The sequence below is a fragment of the Ovis canadensis genome, chromosome 16 (genome assembly GCF_042477335.2).
Source record: "Ovis canadensis isolate MfBH-ARS-UI-01 breed Bighorn chromosome 16, ARS-UI_OviCan_v2, whole genome shotgun sequence".
NCBI lineage: Eukaryota > Metazoa > Chordata > Mammalia > Artiodactyla > Bovidae > Ovis > Ovis canadensis.
The window spans coordinates 36,191,025-36,211,289 of record NC_091260.1 but is presented as its reverse complement, the minus strand read 5'-3'; the positions used below and the strand labels follow the sequence as shown (position 1 = coordinate 36,211,289).

General features: G+C 41.2%; 1 long non-coding RNA gene across 1 annotated transcript; it reads right to left on the bottom strand.

Moving 5' to 3' along the window:
* Window positions 1-9,850: 9,850 nt before the first annotated feature.
* Window positions 9,851-20,062, bottom strand: LOC138421992 (uncharacterized). The gene is made up of 2 exons (XR_011249707.1): window positions 19,819-20,062; window positions 9,851-10,178 (listed from the first exon to the last, which is right to left on the bottom strand). It is a non-coding gene; the product is annotated as an uncharacterized lncRNA (long non-coding RNA).
* Between the last annotated feature and the right edge of the window lie 203 nt (window positions 20,063-20,265).

Below are 20,265 nucleotides of genomic sequence, written 5' to 3'. Positions count from 1 at the left end.
AAGAGTTCCTCTAAAGAGAGGGCCTTGGGGCAGGAAGCCTTTTGAGCCCTAAGCATGGTCCTTCTCAGGGAGAAGTGGAGAATCTATGAATTTCATTTGTACTTAGTCCAGGGAGAGAGACTGAGCCTGGGAGTTTAGGCCAAGATCCAACTCTTTTCAATCCTTTATACTGTAGCCTGGAGGCTCCTCTGTCCAGGGGACTTTTCAGGCAAGAACACTGGAATGAGTTGCCATTTCCTCCTCCAGGGGATCTTCCTGACTCAGGGATCGAACTCATATCTTCTGCATTGCATGCAGATTCTTTACTGCTGGAATCACTGGGGAAACCCAAGAACTAAATGGACCTTGGCAATTATGGCCATGCACTTTTCAGCTAGAAATTACCTTAGGGGTCATTTGGACTTGGTTTTACAATTGGAGAAACTGAGGTCTATAGACTTTTCAGTTTGCAGAGAAACTTGCTGAGACTTTGGCTTTCTAAAATCTTGGGCAGATACTCTTTTTAATTATTAGCTCAAGTTTCCTAATTTTTGGATTAACTTCCAGAGGCCTACTAAATTTGCTAGGAGAAGAACTTTGGAGAATGCTTTAAGAGTTCTTGGGCTTCCCTGGTGGCTCAGTGGTAAAGAATCTGCTTGCCAATGTAGGAGACACAGGTTCAATCCCTGATCCGGGAGGATCCCACATGCCGCAGAGCAACTAAGCCCATATACCACCACTACTGAGCCTGCCTGCTAGAGCCTGGGAGCCACAACTACTGAGCCCATGTATGACAACTACCGAAGCTTGCTCGCCCTAGAGCTTCTGTTGTGCAGCAAAAGAAGCTACCACAAAGAGCACACTACAACTAGAGAGTAGCCCTGGCTCGCTGCAGCTAGAGAAGAGCCCTTACAGCAGCAAAGACTCAGGACAGCCAAAATTAAATAAATAAAATTATTAAAAAAAAAAAAAAAAAAAAGAATTCTTGCTTCATTGTGGGCCAGAGCTACTCATGTCTGCTTGACCCAGGGTTGATGAGACAAAAGCATTTGGTTAAAAAACATACATAGCTAGCTGCTATGTAATTATTTGCATTTTTCTTTATACTTATTAACTTAGGAAAAGTGCTTAATAAGTTTTTAGGGCAAGACTTTGAATATTTACAGACTGTTATTCACCCCCATTAAGACAAACATATGACTATAGCAAATATGGCCCTTTGTGATTCAAAGGAAATGTTTGTTTACATTAAACGTCTATTGAGGTCACATGAAGGAAGCACTTTTGAAGCTGGGTAGAGGAGGCCAAGATGTAGTTCAGTAAAGGAACTCATGTTCTCTCTCATTCCTGAGGGCCTGGGAGCATTGACAGGGGAGCAGGTAGGACCTCAGAAAATCAGTTTAGAGAAATATGGTCCAGCACCTCTGGAGTTCTATGCAGCTTCTGTCCTTTTTTTGATGACAGGTAACCTGTTCCATTGATGATAATGACAGTCTTTTGGGGTATGGAGAAAGGTATAATTATAATAATAATTTTCATTTACCTAGGGAATTTTTTATATCCAAATGACTCCTACATATTTGAAGGCATTTAAGCTGATTGGCCCTGCACTTTTAGTATTCCTAGTTGGGAAATGACACTATTAAGATTCAGAGAAACTAATAAAATGATTGGCCCATAGTCAGGCAGCTGAGAAATTTAGAGCTGAGTTCATGTCTTCTAGCATCAACTCTTCTGTAGGGTGCTATAAAAATACAACAGCCAGAGAGTATGGACTTTTCTTTTTCAGACCTTAGCTGTGCTTATCAAAGGAAATTGTTTCAAGAAGGTATGCTGATGTATTTTGTTTCCTCCCATGAAGGCTATAGGGCTTTCCAGGTGGCACAGTGGTAAAGAATCCACCTGCCAATGCAAGAGATACAGGAGACACAAGAGATGCAGGTTCAATCCCTGGTTCGGGAAGATCCCCTAGAGAAGGAAATGGCAACTTGCTCCAGTATTCTTGCTGGGAACATCTCATGGACAGAGGAGCCTGGCAGGCTACAGTCCATGGGGTCACAAAGAGACAGACATGACTGAGCACAAGGGCGCCAACAAAAACTGAGGCTGTGAGTTTGTGAGCCTCCTTTGCTCACATCTTGGGCAGTTCAGGTGGTTCCTCTTCTGACTCCAGGAGGAAAGAGTTGTGGCCTTCTCTGCAGCTCTGCTTTTGACAGAAATAATCACTCTGCTGCTGTTTTTAGTTTTGGATAATATTGGGAGATACCTCTAACTGGTATGCAGTTTATATCCTGAAAGGAATAAAAGTCATTCATAATGTTCCAAATAATTCTGTTAAAGCATAATCTAATGCTCATTGGCTTTTTACTGATTACAGAGAAAAAAATCTCAGATTTCTTTGTAGAAAGTTTGCAAGGCACAGAAGAGTATTAAGAGGAAATCAAGTTCACCTGTAATTCTACCTTTTCGAGATAAACACTGTGAACACCTTGATGTGTTTGTTCAAGTCTTTCTGTTCTTTATTAAAATACCTAGACCATACTATATACATATTATGTCTTGCTTTTTAAAATTTAGTATTTATATTATTGCATTTCCTCATATCATTAAATGTATTTTAAAATCCATATTTATTTTAGTAGATGCTTTCCTATTGTTGAGCACTTTGGCTTGTATCTAAAATTTTCAGTCTTATACATAATTCTATAGTAAATATTCTTCATGTAATTCTCTATTTCTAACATCTTTAGAATTTGAATCTTGGAAATGAAATTATTGGAATCAAGAACCACAAATCCTTTTGAGATCCTTGATACTTAGAGTCAAACTGCTTTTCAAAGAGGCATTACCAACTTATTCCACCACCAGTAGTACAGAAGAGTGTTTGTTTCATGATTTCCTCCCAATACTAACTCTTGCCTCATAGGTTAGCACTGGGATCAGGCTCCTGAATCAAACTGTCTAAAACTGAGTCTTGACCACATCCTAGCTCTGTGGACTAGCAAGAGTTCTTGGCTGGGAGGAGTTGCTTAGCTATTCTGTGTCTTAGTTTCTCTTCTATTAAGTGGGCTTAGCAATATTGCTTACTTTGCAGAGTTGTTATGACATTTAAATGACATATTATACATAAACACTCAGAAAAGTACCTAGTACATAGAAAATAACCAATAAATGCTGGTCTATGATCATCAGTAAAATTCCCTTCCAATCTGATATATGAAAACTATCTCATTGTTACATTAAATTGCATTCTTTGATTGCTAGTGATGATAAATATTTTTCATGCTTCTTGGCCAATGTGTATGTCTGTGAATTACTGTTCCTGTCCATTGACTACTCTCAACTGGGGTTGCAGTTTTCTTGTTACAAATTTTTTTGGGACTTTTCCATAGTAAGGAGATTTACTTCATGCATGTCACTTATACTCCAAATATTTTTTCCCAGTTTGTGATTTGCTTTTAATCTTTATAAATTTTTTGTTATATAAAAGCTTTAATTTCTATGTGGTCAAATATAATGTCATCTTTGACATATTTTTCTATTGCTTTTATACTTAGAAATCCAGCCCTTTGCCCACATTAGTTTATAATGCATTCTTTATCATTCATTCATAAACTGGATTTTTTATATTCCAAAGTCTAGAGATTCACTAAAAGATTCCATTTTTGCATCAGTAATACCATGTTTTAATTATTCTAGCTTTATGTTTTAATACCTGATAGCTTATTTCTTTCAAAAATTTATTAGATATTCTTTAATTCTTTTTCTTTCAGTTTATAATTATGTCGACTGAAAAAATACATGCAACCTAAAAGTGGAGAGTTATGTTTTATTTGGTGGAAATTTTTAGGACTCCAAGACAGAGATAGCATTTCAAGTGGCCTGTGAATACTGCTCTGAGGAGGTGAGAGGTGGATCTAGTTTATATAGAAATTTTGCAGCAAAGGGCAGGTGGCTTGAATGTCAGAAGATTCCTTAAATTAAAGAAAACCAGATATCCCAAGTTAAAGAATTTAGGAACTTTTCTACATAGGGGAAGATGCAAAAGTCTGGGCTCAGTGAAATCATTCCTTTGATATGAACCACTTCCCTGGTGGCTCAGATGATAAAGTGTCTGCCTACAATGCGGGAGACTCAGTTCAATCCCTGGGTTGGGAAGTTCACCTGGAGAAGGAAATGGCAACCCACTCCAGTGTTCTTGCCTGGAAAATCCCATGGACAGAGGAACTTGGTAGGCTACAGTCCATGGGGTCGCAAAGGGTGGGACACGACTGAGTGACTTCACTTTTCACTCACTCAGCTATCTGGGGCTAGTATCCTGTTTTCACATCCTGAGTTCCTCAGGGCTCGCCTTAGGGAGTGGCTGTAGCCTGATGGCTGCTAGATAGCAGGTATCCTTCTCCTTCCTGGGTTCCTTTAGGGTTCACCCGCTCACAATGGAGGGCTGCAATTACTGAGGATTGTGAAATCCTCATTTACTGATTTGGCAGGAAATATTCGTTTCTCAGTTATTTTCATATCATGTTGTAAAGTTCCCATACATGGAAAATATTTTTAATTAGACCAAGATTTAACTCATAAATTAAATCTGTTTTAGGAACATGAACTGTTTCTTCATTTACTACAATTTTAGTTTTAAAGTTACACAGGTTTACTGTTTTTGTAGTTGTATACGTTTCTTACTAGGATTATGTCTACAGTTTAAAAAATATTTTTGCATTATAAATTGGATTGTTTCTCCCACTATATTACCTAACTTATTGCGGACATATGAGACATCTACAGATTTCTGGCTGTTTTGCATTTGACCACTCTGAGGAACTTTCTTAGGAATTTCAAAGACTTATGGTTGAAGGCAAAAGGAGAATGGGTGGCAGAGGATGAGATGGTTAGATAGCACCATTGATTCAATGGACATGATGTGACCAAACTCTGGGAGATAGTGGAGGACAGGAAGCCTGGCAGGCTGCAGTCCATGGGGTTGGAAAAAGGCAGACATGACATAGCGACTGAACTACAATGGTTGAGTTAGTCAGATTTTCTTAGTTCATAATCAGACCACCTGGCATAACATTAATGTTTTTCAGATAATTGTATCTTTTTTGTTTCATGGATATTGTTAATTGTCGGAAATGTATGGAAAATGCTATGTCTAAAGCAATCTTTTCTTCTCTGTGCCCTCCACTTGTATGACAAAATTGCAGAGGATGAGTTGAGGGTGGGGAGAGGAGCAAGGGTCATGCTTATCTACTTATCTGGGAAGAGACAGAGAAGCCCGCATAGCACAACTGCTGTAACCTGAGGGCTGGCTCTCGGCCTATTCTCGCTCCTTTTTTTCCCATTTCTCTGCCTGGAGTCTTGCTTTTCCCTCTCCTCCTTCCTTGAGGGGAGGATATGGCAGGGGCTGTAGCCTCTGCATCCAGGAAAGAAGTTGCTGACATGCTTCTAGTTCTACTAGGAGCCAGTTCATCTTTGGCCAGGGATAGGACCTTGGATCAGCTCTAAGAGTCCTTCAGTTCAGTTCAGTTCAGTCGCTCATTTGTGTCCAACTCTTTTCGATCCCATGAATCGCAGCACGCCAGGCCTCCCTGTCCATCATCAACTCCCAGAGTTCACCCAAACTCATGAGCATCGAGTCGGTGATGCCATCCAGCCATCTCATCCTCTGCCATCCCCTTCTCCTCCTGCCCCCAATCCCTCCCAGCATCAGAGTCTTTTCCAATGAGTCAACTCTTTGTATGAGGTGGCCAAAGGACTGGAGTTTCAGCTTCAGCATCAGTCCTTCCAGTGAACTCCCAGGACTGGTCTCCTTTAGGATGGACTGGTTGGATCTCCTTGCCGTCCAGGGGACTCTCAAGAGTCTTCTCCAACACCACAGTTTAAGAGCATCAATTCTTCGGTGCTCAGCTTTCTTCACAGTCCAACTCTCTCATCCATACATGACCATTGGAAAAACCATAGCCTTGACTGGACGGACCTTTGTTGGCAAAGTAATATCTCTGCTTTTGAATATGCTATCTAGGTTGGTCATAACTTTCCTTCCAAGGAGTCTTTTAATTTCATGGCTGCAATCACCATCTGCAGTGATTTTGGAGCCCCAAAAGATAAAGTCTGACACTGTTTCCACTGTTTCCCCATCTATTTCCCATGAAGTGATGGGACCGGATGCCATGATCTTCATTTTCTGAATGTTGAGCTTTAAGCCAACTTTTTCACTCTCCTCCTTCACTTTCATCAAGAGGCTTTTGAGTTCCTCTTCACTTTCTGCCATAAGGGTGGTGTCATCTGCATATCTGAGGTTATTGATATTTCTCCCGGCAATCTTGATTACAGCTTGTGCTTCCTCTAGCCCAGCGTTTCTCATGATGTACTCTGCATATAAGTTAAATAAGCAGGGTGACAATATACAGCCTTGACGTACTCCTTTTCCTATTTGGAACCAGTCTGTTGTTCCATGTCCATTTCTAACTGTTGCTTCCTAAACTGCATATAGGTTTCTCAATAGGCAGGTCAGGTGGTCTGGTATTCCCATCTCTTGAATTTTCCACAGTTTATTGTGATCCACACAGTCAAAGGCTTTGACGTAGTCAATAAAGCAGAAATAGATGTTTTTCTGGAACTCTGTTGCTATTTTGATGATCCAGCGGATGTTGGCAATTTGATCTCTGGTTCCTCTGCCTTTTCTAAAACCAGCTTGAACATCTGGAAGTTCACGGTTCATGTATTGCTGAAGCCTGGCTTGGAGAATTTTGAGCATTACTTTAGTAGTGTAAGATGAGTGCAATTATGCTCCTAAAAGTGAAAGTGTTAGTCATTCAGTCATTTCCGACTCATTGTGACCCCATGGATTGTAGCCCACCAGGCTCCTCTGTCCATGGAATTCTCCAGGCAAGAATACTGGAGTGGGTAGCCATTCCCTTCTCCAGGGGACCTTCCTGACACATGGATCAAGCCTGTGTCTCTTGTATCTCCTGCATTGGCAGGCAGATTCTTAGCCACCTCACCACCTGGGAAGCTCCTGTCCTGATGCAATTCCTCCCTTCTCCCCATCTTCCCTGCTCCCAGCTTCTTATGAGCCACTAATAGCACTCACATTGACACTTGCATTAGTTTTCTAAATGGTTCCTCTCCAATCCATTCTCCTTTCAGGAACATATTTTAAAAACCAAAATCAGAAATGCACTCCCTTGTTAAAAACTTTTCAGTCCCCATTGTGAACTGGAGGAGGACACTACGGTCTTTGCCACCCCCCACCCCCCATCATGTCCCCATGTACTGTGCCTGCTTTTTGTCTGTGGAAAATTTTAATCAAAGCATAAGTTGAATCAGAGAAGTGAGAAATGCTGAAACAAAGGAAAGCAGTCAAAGAAGATGAAATAATAATAATAATAAAATCATTAAGCATAGTCAAGGAGATTTAGTTCTCTCTCAGGGTTACAGATGATATTCCTGTGAGCTGTCTTATAGATAACAAAACCCCAGGTGGAGAAGTTAACTACATGATGACCAGACTATTCCTAGGATGTGAGCTGCCACAGTTCTGACAACTGACAGCAAAGAAATGGGAATGAATGGACCCTAGAAGTGAAGATTAACTGTACCTAAAACAATCAGGATAATGCTGGTCAGACCACTAATGACCAATTTGAAGACGACTTAGAGATGACGGTGCTGTTTCTATATGTAGTGCCCCCCACCCCTCAATTTGTCTATAAAAGGCCTCACACCCTGCTTGTCAGTTGAGGGAGTTGGACAGATGTCCTTGGACAGATGTCTGCCACCCTTCCACCCCATAGTTGCCAGCAACTGAAATAAAGCAAACTTTCTTTTCCACCAATCTGGCCTGTTAATTGGCTTTTGAGCAATGAGCAGCTAGATTCCATGCACATACTCTTTCGCTAACAATAGGGCTTAGAATGAAATGCAAACTCCATAACATGGTGCCATGTGATTTGGATTATACAGTCCATGGAATATTCTAGGCCAGAATACTGGAGTGAGTAGTCTTTTCTTCTCCAGGAGATCTTCCCAACCCAAGGATCCCAAACCAGGTCTCCCGCATTGTAGGTGGATTCTTTACCAGCTGAGCTACAAGGGAAACCCTTTCTGTCTCCGCTGCTGCTGCTGCTGCTAAGTCGCTTCAGTCGTGTCCAACTCTGTGCGACCCCACAGAAGGCCTCCCACCAGGCTCCTCTGTCCATGGGATTTTCCAGGCAAGAGTACTGGAGTGGGGTGCCATTGCCCTCTCCTTTCTATCTCTAATAGCATCTAATATTCTCTTTTCCTGTTCTCTGGGCTCCTGCCACTCTGCTTTCTCTCTTTCTCTAGAACACACAAAGGGCATTTCCACCTCAGTTCCTTTGGACTTGCTACTCCTTCTGCCTGGAGCATGTTTTTCACTCTAACCCTTGGCATATATTCACCTTCTTATGATTCAGGCCTCATGTGTGTTTGTTAGTCACCCAGTCGTGTCCAACTATTTGTGACCCCATGGACTGTAGCCTGCCAGGCTCCTCTGTCCATGAAATTCTCCAGGAAAGAATACTGGAGTAGGTTGCCATTCCCTTCTCCAGAGGATCTTCCCAACCCAGGGATCTATCTACCCCAGGTTTCCTTCATTGCAGGCAGATTCTTTACCATCTGAACCACCAAGGAAGCCCCTCAGGGATCATATCCAATACCAATGTCCCCACACTTCCTGCCCTCAGAGCACCTTGTTTGTGTTTGTCAAGGCACTTATCACAATCTGTAATGATCTTGTTTATTTGTTCACTAATTAACCATGTGTTTGTCACCTGGATTTGGTTTGTTCTGATTACACCAGATTACGTCTGAATCCCTGGTATCCAGAACCATGGCATAAGAAGCACATGAAAAACACTGCTTTAGCCCGTATTATTCCTAGAAAATGATGTCTGCTACCAGGGCTTGTGTGCATTTGGGGGAAATGATTTCATGTAAGATTGGGGGTTGGGGAAGAAAAACAGTGAAGCAGGAGAGCCAATACAAATGTTTGTCCTCAAGTGGCTACTCAGACAGGGGATCCTGGAGACGGGCTTTTGCTGTGCAGCCACGTAGAATGTGTCTCAGAACTGTCCATTCAAGGGACAGAGGAAGTGGGTATTTACCTACTAGATTCTGTTGCAGCTCGGGTCGAGGGCTGTCATTTCAATGGGTGCATGTGGGACCAGGTATAAAATTCATGAGGTCTAGTGCAAAATGAATTTATAGATCCTTGTTCAAAAAGTAGTAGGAAATTCAAGACAATGAATGATAGAAGAGTCTTAAATCAAGCCTGGGGCCTTTCTGAGCACAGAGCCTGGGACACTGCATAAGCCTCATGACCAAGCTCTCAGGCCCTAGTTGTCTACCTGGGTGCTAAGCAGGTTCTGGCAGGCATCTTCCTGGATGTCAGAGAAGCCCCAGGGGCAGAAGAGTTAGAGAAATGAGGGGAAGCTGAAGGAGGGTGCTTCCAGGTTACACCTGCAAAAAGCAGATTTCCCAGCAGTGACTAGAGGAAAGTGTGGGCTGAGAGGATGTCAGGCCTGGCCACTAGAGGTATCAGATACCAAAAAGAATAAAAGAGTTTTTGTGTTACTATTGCTCATTGAAATGCACCTAAAATTCCAGAAAACCTAAATGATAATTTTGAGAGTAATCATTCTTATATTTTTGATGTTAATGAATACATTGCTTTTGTTTCACCCTTATGTATGATTTTGGTATTAATTTAAATGAGATTATTATGTGAGCAAACACCCTATTCCTGATATTCTGTACACTGATTATTAAAATATTAAGTAATAAAATAGTTTTGTTTTCTTCTGTTCTGATTATTTACTACTGTGTCACAAAAAGCCCCAAAATTTAGTCCCTGAAAACAACTTTTTTTTTTTTTTTAATAGTTTACAATTGTGTGTCAGAAATTTGGGCAGGGTGAGGTGTTAACTTAGTCACTTGGTATTCAACTGTGGGGTAAGCTGGCCTGGAGGGCCCAGGATGGCTTTGCTTACATGTCTGATATCTCAGCAGGGTTGACTAGAAGTCTGGGCTCAGCAGGGCTGGTCAACCAGGGCACCTCCATGTGTCCTCTCCAGCATGGTGATCTCCAGATGCTTGAATTTCTTGCTAGCCTTCTCAGTGCTTCTTGAGGGTTCGAATAACCCAGGTAACAGCTGCAAGGCTTTTTGTGCCTTAGCCTAAGAAATCACAGAACGTCACTTTTGCCACATTATATTAATATTTGTTAAGAACATCTCTAAGGCTAGCCTGGATTCAAAAGGAGGGGAATAAACTGATCTTCTCAACCGGAGAAGTGGCAAAGAATTTGTGACCATCTTTAATTTACCACGTTCCTGTTAAACTTTCCCATACATCACATGGTAGGACAACTGATCCCTTTGGTATGGAACCAGTGGTATCTTCAATTAAGGTTCCCAGATAAAACACAAATATTGCATGAGACATATTTATACTAAAATTTATCTGTTGTTTATCTAGGGATCCTTTTTTCCTCCTAAATCTGCCAGTATATCTTCATTACTTCTAAGTAAACTGCATATGAGGGGCTTCCCAAGTTGTGCCAGTGTAAAGAACCTGCCTGCCAATGCAGGAGACACAAGAGACATGGGTTTGATCCCTGAGTCAGGAAGATCCCCTGGATGAGGGCATGGCAACCCATTCCAGTATTCTTGTCTAGAGAATCCCATGGACAAAGGAGCATGGCAGGGTGCAGTCCATGGAGCCGCAAAGAGTCGAACACAAGTGAAGCAACTTAGCACAAACAGCATATGTACTAAAGTATACAGTAGATATGCCAGTGTGCCCTCAGAATAGCCAAGGGAGATGAGCTGAAAATCAAAGAGTGGATCTGTAACATATAGCAAGGCCCAAGGAGCAAACCACATGGGAGGAAAAGCTGGTTTACTTTTATGATAAAGTAAAAATTAGCTAGAAGCCTAACTGTTCTTAGACCTAGGTTCCGCAAATTGTCTAAAGTAAAGGAAAGACGATATGCAGCAGTAGTACAAGGTCCAGGCTCCGAAGCTCTTAAAATGTGCTTTAAGCATTAACACAATCATCTAAGGTGTCCTAGAGGTCAGCTCTGTCCAGTAGAACTTTCTGAGATGATGAGAATATTTTAGGTCTATGCTGTCCAGTATGGTAGCCAATAGGCACATGTGGCTATTGAGCGCTGGAAAAGTGAGGAACTGTACTTTAAATTTCTTTTAATTTTAATTAATTGACGTCTACATTTAAATTCCCACATGCGGCTAGTGGCTCCTGTATTGTGCCATGCAGCTATCTACAGTCAACGATATTTGGTCACTCCACCAACATTAACAAAGTACATCAAAAATTCACTTCTGTTTTGTCTCTCTGTGAGCAACATGAATTCAGAAAGTTAATTGAAGCTTGCTTACGCTTAAGGCAATAGATTCTAGATCCAGAAAAAGAAGTTCTATTTCCCCATCTTGTACCCAAGGTGACACAACTAATTGATCATGGCATTTTTTCCCCTTCTGAGCAGAAAAGTTTTATAATCTTTCCCTACAGTTAGGCTCTGTAAAGCCACTGCTCATTGAGAGGAAGGGCTAACAATGTGTTGAGCATTTTATAAAGTGTCACCTCAGAATTAAATCCCAGTCATTTCAGCCACATAGATCTGCGTCTTCTTCTTTGTGTTAGAAACCAAAATATTATTTCAAGTGTGATTGGACATCAGCCTACTCTGAGACAGTCCAGTCTTTAAAGGACAAAGGCACTCCTGTCCCTCCTCACAGTATTTGCTTGCATGGGTGCTCAGTCCCTCAGCTGTGTCTGGTCCTTTTGTGACCTTGTGGACTGCAGCCCACCAGGCTCCTCTGTCCATGGGATTCTCCAGGCAAGAATACAGAAGTGGGTTGCCATTTCCTCCTTCAGGGGATCTTCCTGACTCAGGGATTGAACCCGTGTCTCCTGTGTCTCTTGCACTGGCAGGCAGATTCTTTACCACTGAGTCATCAGGGAAGTCCCTCACAATACTTGACAAAATTGTAAATATTGATCTTCTGATTTTCGTTTCACTTCGTTAATCACATATACATAATGGAGGCTGGACATAGGAGAAGAAAAACAAAAGAACATTTCCTAAGTGTCTGTGTCAGCACATTGCAAGTTGCTACAGATATTTGAGGTCATCTAGCAGCTAGAAGAACCACACTGACGGAGTATAAGAAGCATCTTTAATCTTCCTTTTCTGCTGTACCTCCCAAGAAGTGAATGATTTTTGGCAGAGAATATTTAATTCAATTTACTTATTAATTCATTCATTTATTCCGTCAGTGATATTATTTAAGTATCTATTAAGTGTAAAAGCCAGTGCTTGGGTGCAGCATACAGACAAGGTCCTGGCTTTGAAGTGCTCAGGTTCTTGGAGTACAAACTAAGAACGAAGAGCCACGGGAATACAGAGGAGAGTGTGTTTGAGGAGGCAAGAAAGGCTGCAAAGAGGTGACCCTTTTACTGGGTATTGATGGATGAAAAGGATTCATCAGGCAGCAAAGGAGAGTCTGTGTGCTCAGTCACTCGGCCGTGTCTGATTCTTTGTGACCCCATGGACGGTAGCCTTCCAGGCTCCTTAGCCCTTGGGGATTCTTTAGGCAAGAATACTGGAATGGGTTGCCATTCTCACCTCCAAGAGATCTTCCCAACCCAGGGATCAGACTCAGGTCTCCTGCATTGCAGGTAGATTCTTTACCATCTGAGCCACCAGGGAAGCTAGAGAACCTAGACTAGGGTAAAATCATTCATAATAGCATGGAGGTTTAACAAGATCATGTGACGTATTTGAGAAACTGTGGGCAATTTACCATTACTAAAAGTTCTGCTCTGGAGGTGATGTGTAATCACTTACAATGGTGTGTTGTAAATTACTTTGCAATTTCATGATGAACTCAAAGTAATCATTTGGTATGTAAGTGAGGCTGTTTTGTTTGTGAAGATGTTGTCATGTGAAATATCAGTGTATTATAATATTGCAGTAAAGTCAGAGGGAAAATGACATGCTGCTAATTAGCTATCTGATGTCAAGCAAGTCAGCTTGGTTACTCTAGGTTTTAGTTGTTTCATCTGTCAAATGGAGAGGTCGATATAGAATTTAGACTTTATTGTTCTTCTGCTAATCTAAGAAATAATAATTATCCCAAGGACTCATTCTCAGAATGAAGGAAAAAAGAAGATCAATAGGTATTTATTCAATCTGTCTCCGTAATCTGATAAGCAAACAAAGGAAAGAAGATAAGTATGTCTTCAGTATAAATTTGCACAAAATGATTAAAATCTGCTAAGACAGTTTTAAGGTGGAAGTTTGTACTCCTGGATGCCAATGGCTTGGGGAAGGGTAAAATATAATGAGAAAGAACATAATTGTGAGTCTAAGCTGTCCTGCTTGAGGAAGATTTGCCAGACTTGTGCAGAGCAATCAGAAAAAAAGGATGCTGCTATGTTCTATCAATATCTCGTTCTTAAAAAACAAAAGTGATTATTCCTGGAACTCTGATAAGAAAGGTTCCAGTAGTCAGGTCAGCTGAGGTTCAGCCAGAAAGGCTATTTACTTAATATTGTTGCTGCCTGGATTGAAGAGAAAGAGACATTAGCTTCAAACTCAGCCTAGGCTATAACACATGGAAAAAGGATTCATGTGTTTTCTAGGAAGAAGCAGATATTATCAATAATAATAAAAATAATAATAACTCTATATAGCTGTTCTGTTGTAAGATTCACATATGAGAACCCATACCCATATCATATTCATGTGTGAGAGATGTCATTTGTTCTTTAAATAAAGGTAGTAATGCATTTGCAAATGACCAGATAGTTTAAAAAAAATATTTGATTTGTTAAACCTCTATTAGGAGGTGAATTCTCTGAAAACAACCAGGGACTATCTGAAGTTCCCACACCTACAAATTTCATTTCATCCCAACAAATATTCATGATGTGTGTGCCAGGTGCTGTGCTAGACAGTATGTATACACTGAGTGATGAAACGGACACAGACTGGTCCTCTTAGAGCTTAGAGTCTGATGGAGGAAACACAACACAAACAAATGCAATAATAAATATCTCATTAATGCCTAAAGGAAAACAACAGCGTGTTATGAGAGACAAAAATGAGGAGAATGTAATTTATGTTGAGGAGCCAGGGAAGTAGATGCTGGCTGCTCTTTTCCTTGCCTGTAAAACAGATTCCATTCAGCTATCAGGGATTTTTCAGAGCAAAATACTTCTGTAAGCATCCAAGTGATTTAAGTATTATTAATTCAGGATTTTGTGGTTATCAGTTCAGTTCAGTCCAGTCACTCAGTCGTGTCAGACTCTTTGCGACCCCATGAATCCCAGCACGCAAGGCCTCCCTGTCCATCACCATCTCCTGGAGTTCCCTCACACTCATGTGCATCGAGTTGGTGATGCCATCCAGCCATCTCATCCTCTGTCATCCCCTTCTCCTCCTGCCCCCAATCCCTCCCAGCATCAGAGTCTTTTCCAATGAGTCAACTCTTTGCATGAGGTGGCCAAAGTACTGGAGTTTCAGCTTTAGCATCATTCCTTATGATGAACACCCAGGACTGGTTTCCTTTAGAATGGACTGGTTGGATCTCCTTGCAGTCCAAGGGACCCTCAAGAGTCTTCTCCAACACCACAGTTCAAAAGCATCAATTCTTCGGTGCTCAGCTTTCTTCACAGTCCAACTCTCTCATCCATACATGACCACAGGAAAAACCATAGCCTTAACTAGACGGGCCTTTGTTGGCAAAGTAATGTCTCTGTTTTTGAATATGCTATCTAGGTTGGTCATAATTTTTCTTCCAAGGAGTAAGCGTCTTTTAATTTCATGGCTGCAATCACCATCTGCAGTGATTTTGGAGCCCAAAAAAATAAAGTCTGACACTGTTTCCACTGTTTCCCCATCTACTTGCTATGAAGTGATGGAACCAGATGCCATGATCTTCGTTTTCTGAATGTTGAGCTTTAAGCCAACTTTTTCACTCTCCTCAAGAGGCTTTTTAGTTCCTCTTCACTTTCTGCCATAAGGGTGGTGTCATCGGCATATCTGAGGTTATTGATATTTCTCCCAGCAATCTTGATTCCAGCTTGTGTTTCTTCCAGTCCAGCGTTTCTCATGATGTACTCTGCATAGAAGTTAAATAAGCAGGGTGACAATATACAGCCTTGACGTACTCCTTTTCCTATTTGCAACCAGTCTGTTGTTTCATGTCCAGTTCTACCTATTGCTTCCTGACCTGCATACAGATTTCTCAAGAGGCAGGTCAGGTGGTCTGGTATTCCCATCTCTTTCAGAATCATCAATAAAGCAGAAATACATGTTTTTCTGGAACTCTGTTGCTTTTTCAATGATCCAGAGGATGTTGGCAATTTGATCTCTGGTTCCTCTGCCTTTTCTAAAACCAGCTTGAACATCTGGAAGTTGTGGTTCTAAGAGTTTTAAAATCTCCACCCTTGACACGTTAGTCAAAAACTGTTTTCACTCATTGCATGTTGACCCACAATAAAAATAGCAACATAGTCCATGTCATTCCCTTCAGATCTAGATAAAGTTTCATAAAACCTCCCTCATTCCATGCTTTGTAGAAGTCAAAGTCCATTTCAATACTTCTGCAAAGTATTGAAAGAGTCTATGACCTCATGGTCATGGCTTGGCCTGAACTCCTGCTTTTGTTGTTGTTGTTCAGTTGCTAAGTCATGTCCGACTCTTTGCAACCCTATGGATGGCAGCACACCAGGCTTCCTTGTCCTTCACTATCTCCTGGAGTTTGTTCAAACTCATGTCATCTGAGTTGGTGATGCTGTCCAATTATCTCATCCTGAATCACCCCTGCTTTTGTAGATGGGTTTAGATCATGGAACATATTGCTTTCCTATAAATGCAATTTCTGTTCCATGCCATGTTAACTCAGATGTGAAACTCAGCCAGCCTCCTTTATGATCACCACAGAGCTATCATATTTGTATATATAGTAGACTTTTAAAAAAGTTTTGAAAGGGAATGAGATGAAGAAGTTTTAGTCAGGATGAGTCTGCTTAACCACTATAGCAAACCAGTCCCAGTTGCAAGAAGTTAACAACAAGAGCAGAAGAGGAAAAGGATGATCCCTTACCCAAGTCATAGTCCAGTGGTTATGGGAAGGGGCCTGATCTACCCAGTTCTTCATCTGGTGGCTCCAGCATCTTCTGGGGCCCTCACTTCCTCCACCTGATCCTGTGCAGCCCAGGACAAGTTGTGGAGGATAAGGTGGGAGCTATAGTAGCCAGGCCTGGAGGTGGCCCACATCTCTCCTGCCCACATTCCATTGACTGGAACTAGTTTTGTGGCTACACCTAACTGCCAGGATGGCTGGGAAATATAGTCTAGTTTTGAACCAAGGAAGAAAAGAAAATGGCTTTGTACAACACCAAATCTGCCTTGGTCAGAGGACTTACACCGCAGAGATGCAAATCTTTTCACATTCAACATTATAGCTCCTGATTTTTAGAGATTCCTCGGCCTTCCAACTATGAGGGACTTTCAATGTAGTGCTCAGGCTCATGCCGACTTGTTCTCTCACTTGATTCCTTTCATCCATTTCTTTATTTTAATAATCCAACATTCCCGCTCATTTTTCTTTTTTTTTCTGAAAAGGATTTTTAACTCTCTCTCATTGTCTTATCTCCCGAAGTTCCTGAGGCTCTCAGTGTGCATCTAAATGTCTTTTCAAAGAACAGACAATGCTTCATTAGAGAATTCTTTATAGGACATGGATTTGAGGCCTTCTAAAGTACTGTATGACATGTCTGGGCTTCTCATAATGACGCCAATGTCTTCTTGGGAATCTGAGGCTTTGTGCCTAGAAATATATGATGCCTTAAGATAAAAATAATCTCTTCTTGGCTCAGAACAGTTCTCCCAGGGGCCACGTTTGTGCTGTCCTCTTCCTTTTGGACATTGTTCCCTTGCATCTCATTGCTCTAATATATAGATTGAATCTTTTAAATGTGACTGGTGAGTGTGTGTGTCCATCTTAACGTACACAAATGTGGTTTGCACCCTTTGTTCCCTCTCTTTTTCTTTTGCAGAGAAAAGCAGAAGCAAGAGGCAGAAAGGAAAACTGTATTAGTGGTCTCCAGCCCTTGGATTATGCTTTCCCTTATCTTTTCTGATTATATGAATACTAGATGACCTTCTCCCTCTGAAAGTGAAAGTGTTAGTCGCTCAGTGGAGTCTGACTCTTTGCAAACCCATGGACTATATAGCCCACCAGTCTCCTCTGTCCATGGGATTTCCCAGGCAAGAATACTGGAGTGGGTTGCCATTCCCTTCTTCAGGGTATTTTTCTGACCCAGGGATCGAACCTGGGTCTCCTGCATTGCAGGCAGATTCTTTATCATCTGAGCTATAGGGAAGTCCTAATCTTTTCTGATTATATGAGCACTATATGACCTTCCCTCTCTAAGCTAGTTCAAACATGGTTTGCCACTTACAACCAAACAATTCTGATTTATATAATAAGTGTGGCAATTTTCCTAAAAAGTCATTTTTGCTATCAAATTTGTGCAAGTCCTCAATACTATTTTTATTCTAAATCAAATCATTCAATAATAACCATATTATTGAATAGAATGCCTGGCTATACCCTAGGTTCCCAGGAGTGCACGCACTCCTCCCCACTTAGGTGCTCAGGTTGGAACAGTGGAGGAAGACTCACTACTCACAGTTTGGGGAGGGATCAAATGACTCCTTCAAAGAGAAGGAACTTTTGCCTGAGGACCTGTGAAATAATGAGCTTTTTATGCACTTTCTAGTTGGATGTACTTGGGGCGTGGGGTAATAGAGGGAAAGATGTGCAATAGAGTAGTAACATCAGGAAAGTCTGCCGAGCCATCTGGCATCAGGAGAATTTGCCCAACTTGCTTTCTGGAGGATGTGATAAAATTCATGTATAATTTATAACACAAGGGCTTCTAGAGAGGCTTGTGGGAAAACTCAGGGCTGTCTCAAAAGGCAGAGGAACCAGAGATCAAATCGCCAACATCCGGTGGATCATAGAGAAAGTAAGGGAATTCCAAAAAAACATATATTTCTGCTTCATTGACTACGCTAAAGCTTTTGACTGTATGGATCATAACAAACTGGAAAATTCTTAAAACGATGGCAATAGCGGACAACCTTATCTGTCTCCTGAGAAACCTGTTTGCAGGTCAAGAAGCAACAGTTAGAACTGGTCATGGAACAATGGACTAGTTCCAAATTGGGAAAGGAGTACAACAAGATTGTATATTGTCAACCTGATAATTTGACTTTCTATGCAGACTACATCATGTGAAATGCCAGGCTGGGTGAATCACAAGCTGGAATCAAGATTGTCAGGAGAAATATCAACAACTTCAGATATGCAGATGATCTCACTCTCATGGCAGAAAGTGAAAAGGAACTAAAGAGACTCTTGAGGAGGATGAAAGAGGAAAGTGAAAAAGCTGGCTTAAAACAACATTAAAAAAAAAACAAACTAAGATCATGGCATCCAGTTCCATCTTTTCATGATAAATAAAAAGGGAAAAGGTGGAAACAGTGACAGATTTTATTTTCTTGGGCTCCAAAATCACTGTGGATAATGACTGCAAACATGAAATTTAAAAATGCATGCTACTTAGAAGGCAAGCTGTGACAAATCTAGACAGAGTATTAAAAAGCAGAGATATCACTTTCCCAACAAAGGTCTAAATAGTCAAAACTATAGTTTTTCTAGCAGTCAGGTATGGATGTAAGAGTTGGACCATAAAGAAGGCTGAGTGCCAAAGAATTGATGTCTTCATATTGTGGTGCTGGAAAAGACTCTTGAGAGTCCCTTGGATTGCAAGAAGTTCTAACTTGTCAACTCCAAAGGAAATCAACCCTGAATATTCATTGGAAGGACTGATGCTAAAGCTGAAGCTCCAATACTTTGGCCACTTGATGTGAAGAGCTTGTTTGTTAGAAAAGACCCTGATGCCGGGAAAGATTGAAGGCTGGAAGAGAAGGGGACGACAGAGGATGGCATGGTTGGATGGCATGAGTTTGAACCATCCAACCATCCAAACTAATGGACACGAGTTTGAGCAAACCCAGGGAGACAGTGAATGACAGAGGAGGCTGGCACGCTGCAGTCCATAAGGTTGCAAAGAACTGGATGTGACTTTAGCAACTAAACAATAAACAACAGTACTGTCTCAAACTGCTGGGAGTAAGTTCTTAAGTCCTCAGCTTCCTCCCCTAGTACAAAAAAGTTCCAGTTTTGAATGGAAAGGAAACACTTGTAGTTCCATTTCCTCCCAGGCACAAGCAGGTCTAAAAAAAGAAACTAGGCGAACAGAATGCTTCGTTTGCAAAGTGATGAGGAAGCAGAGCAATAGTGGTAACAGAAAAGGTTTGAGGCTAGCGCAAGCAAAAAAGAACTGTAGATTCGGAAACGTACTCTAGTGCAATGGAAACATTAGGTAAATCTATCTAACTACACAGGGAGGGGTTTGGCATTATTTTCTTTCCTTTGAAATGAGAGTTATCTTCCAATCTTAAGCATTGACTACTTCTCATTTCTCTTCTCTTATCTGGGAGCTTCTACTTGAATCTTATCCATTTTAAGTAGATGGTTAACTACAGCAGGATATGGCTTTTTTCTTTTTTTTGAACTTTCTATTTTGTGTTAGTGTACAGCTGATTGACAATGTTGTGATAGTTTCTGGTGAATAGGGAGGGATTCAGCCATACACATGCTTGTATCCATTCTTCCCCCAAACTCCCCTCCCATCCAGGCTGACACATACCATTGAGCAGAGTTCCACGTGCAGTAGGTCCTTGTTGGTTATCCATTTTAAATACAGCAGTGTGTACATGCCCATCTCAAACTCCTAACTCATATTTCTAAGAAAGGTTCTAAAGTCACTGCATTTGGTGTGATGATTTCAGTTTGACAAACACTGGAACAGAACAGCTGCATAGCCGATGTCTGTGATCTGCTTCACCTGACAGCTTACTTTTATACTTGTCTGTGGAAAATATCCAGAGGCCGTGATGACAAACAGAGAGATAGTAAAGTTAAGTTGGCAGGCCTTAGGTGTCCAAAGTATAACTTGACTGGGTTATAGAATAACCAGGTTGTCCAGTATTATTAGGCACTGTTTCCCAAACAGGTTGCACCCCATACACATCCAGAAAACTTTAAAATGTCTTCCAATTTATTTTAAAGAGTAAAATTCACTTTTTTGTGTTAA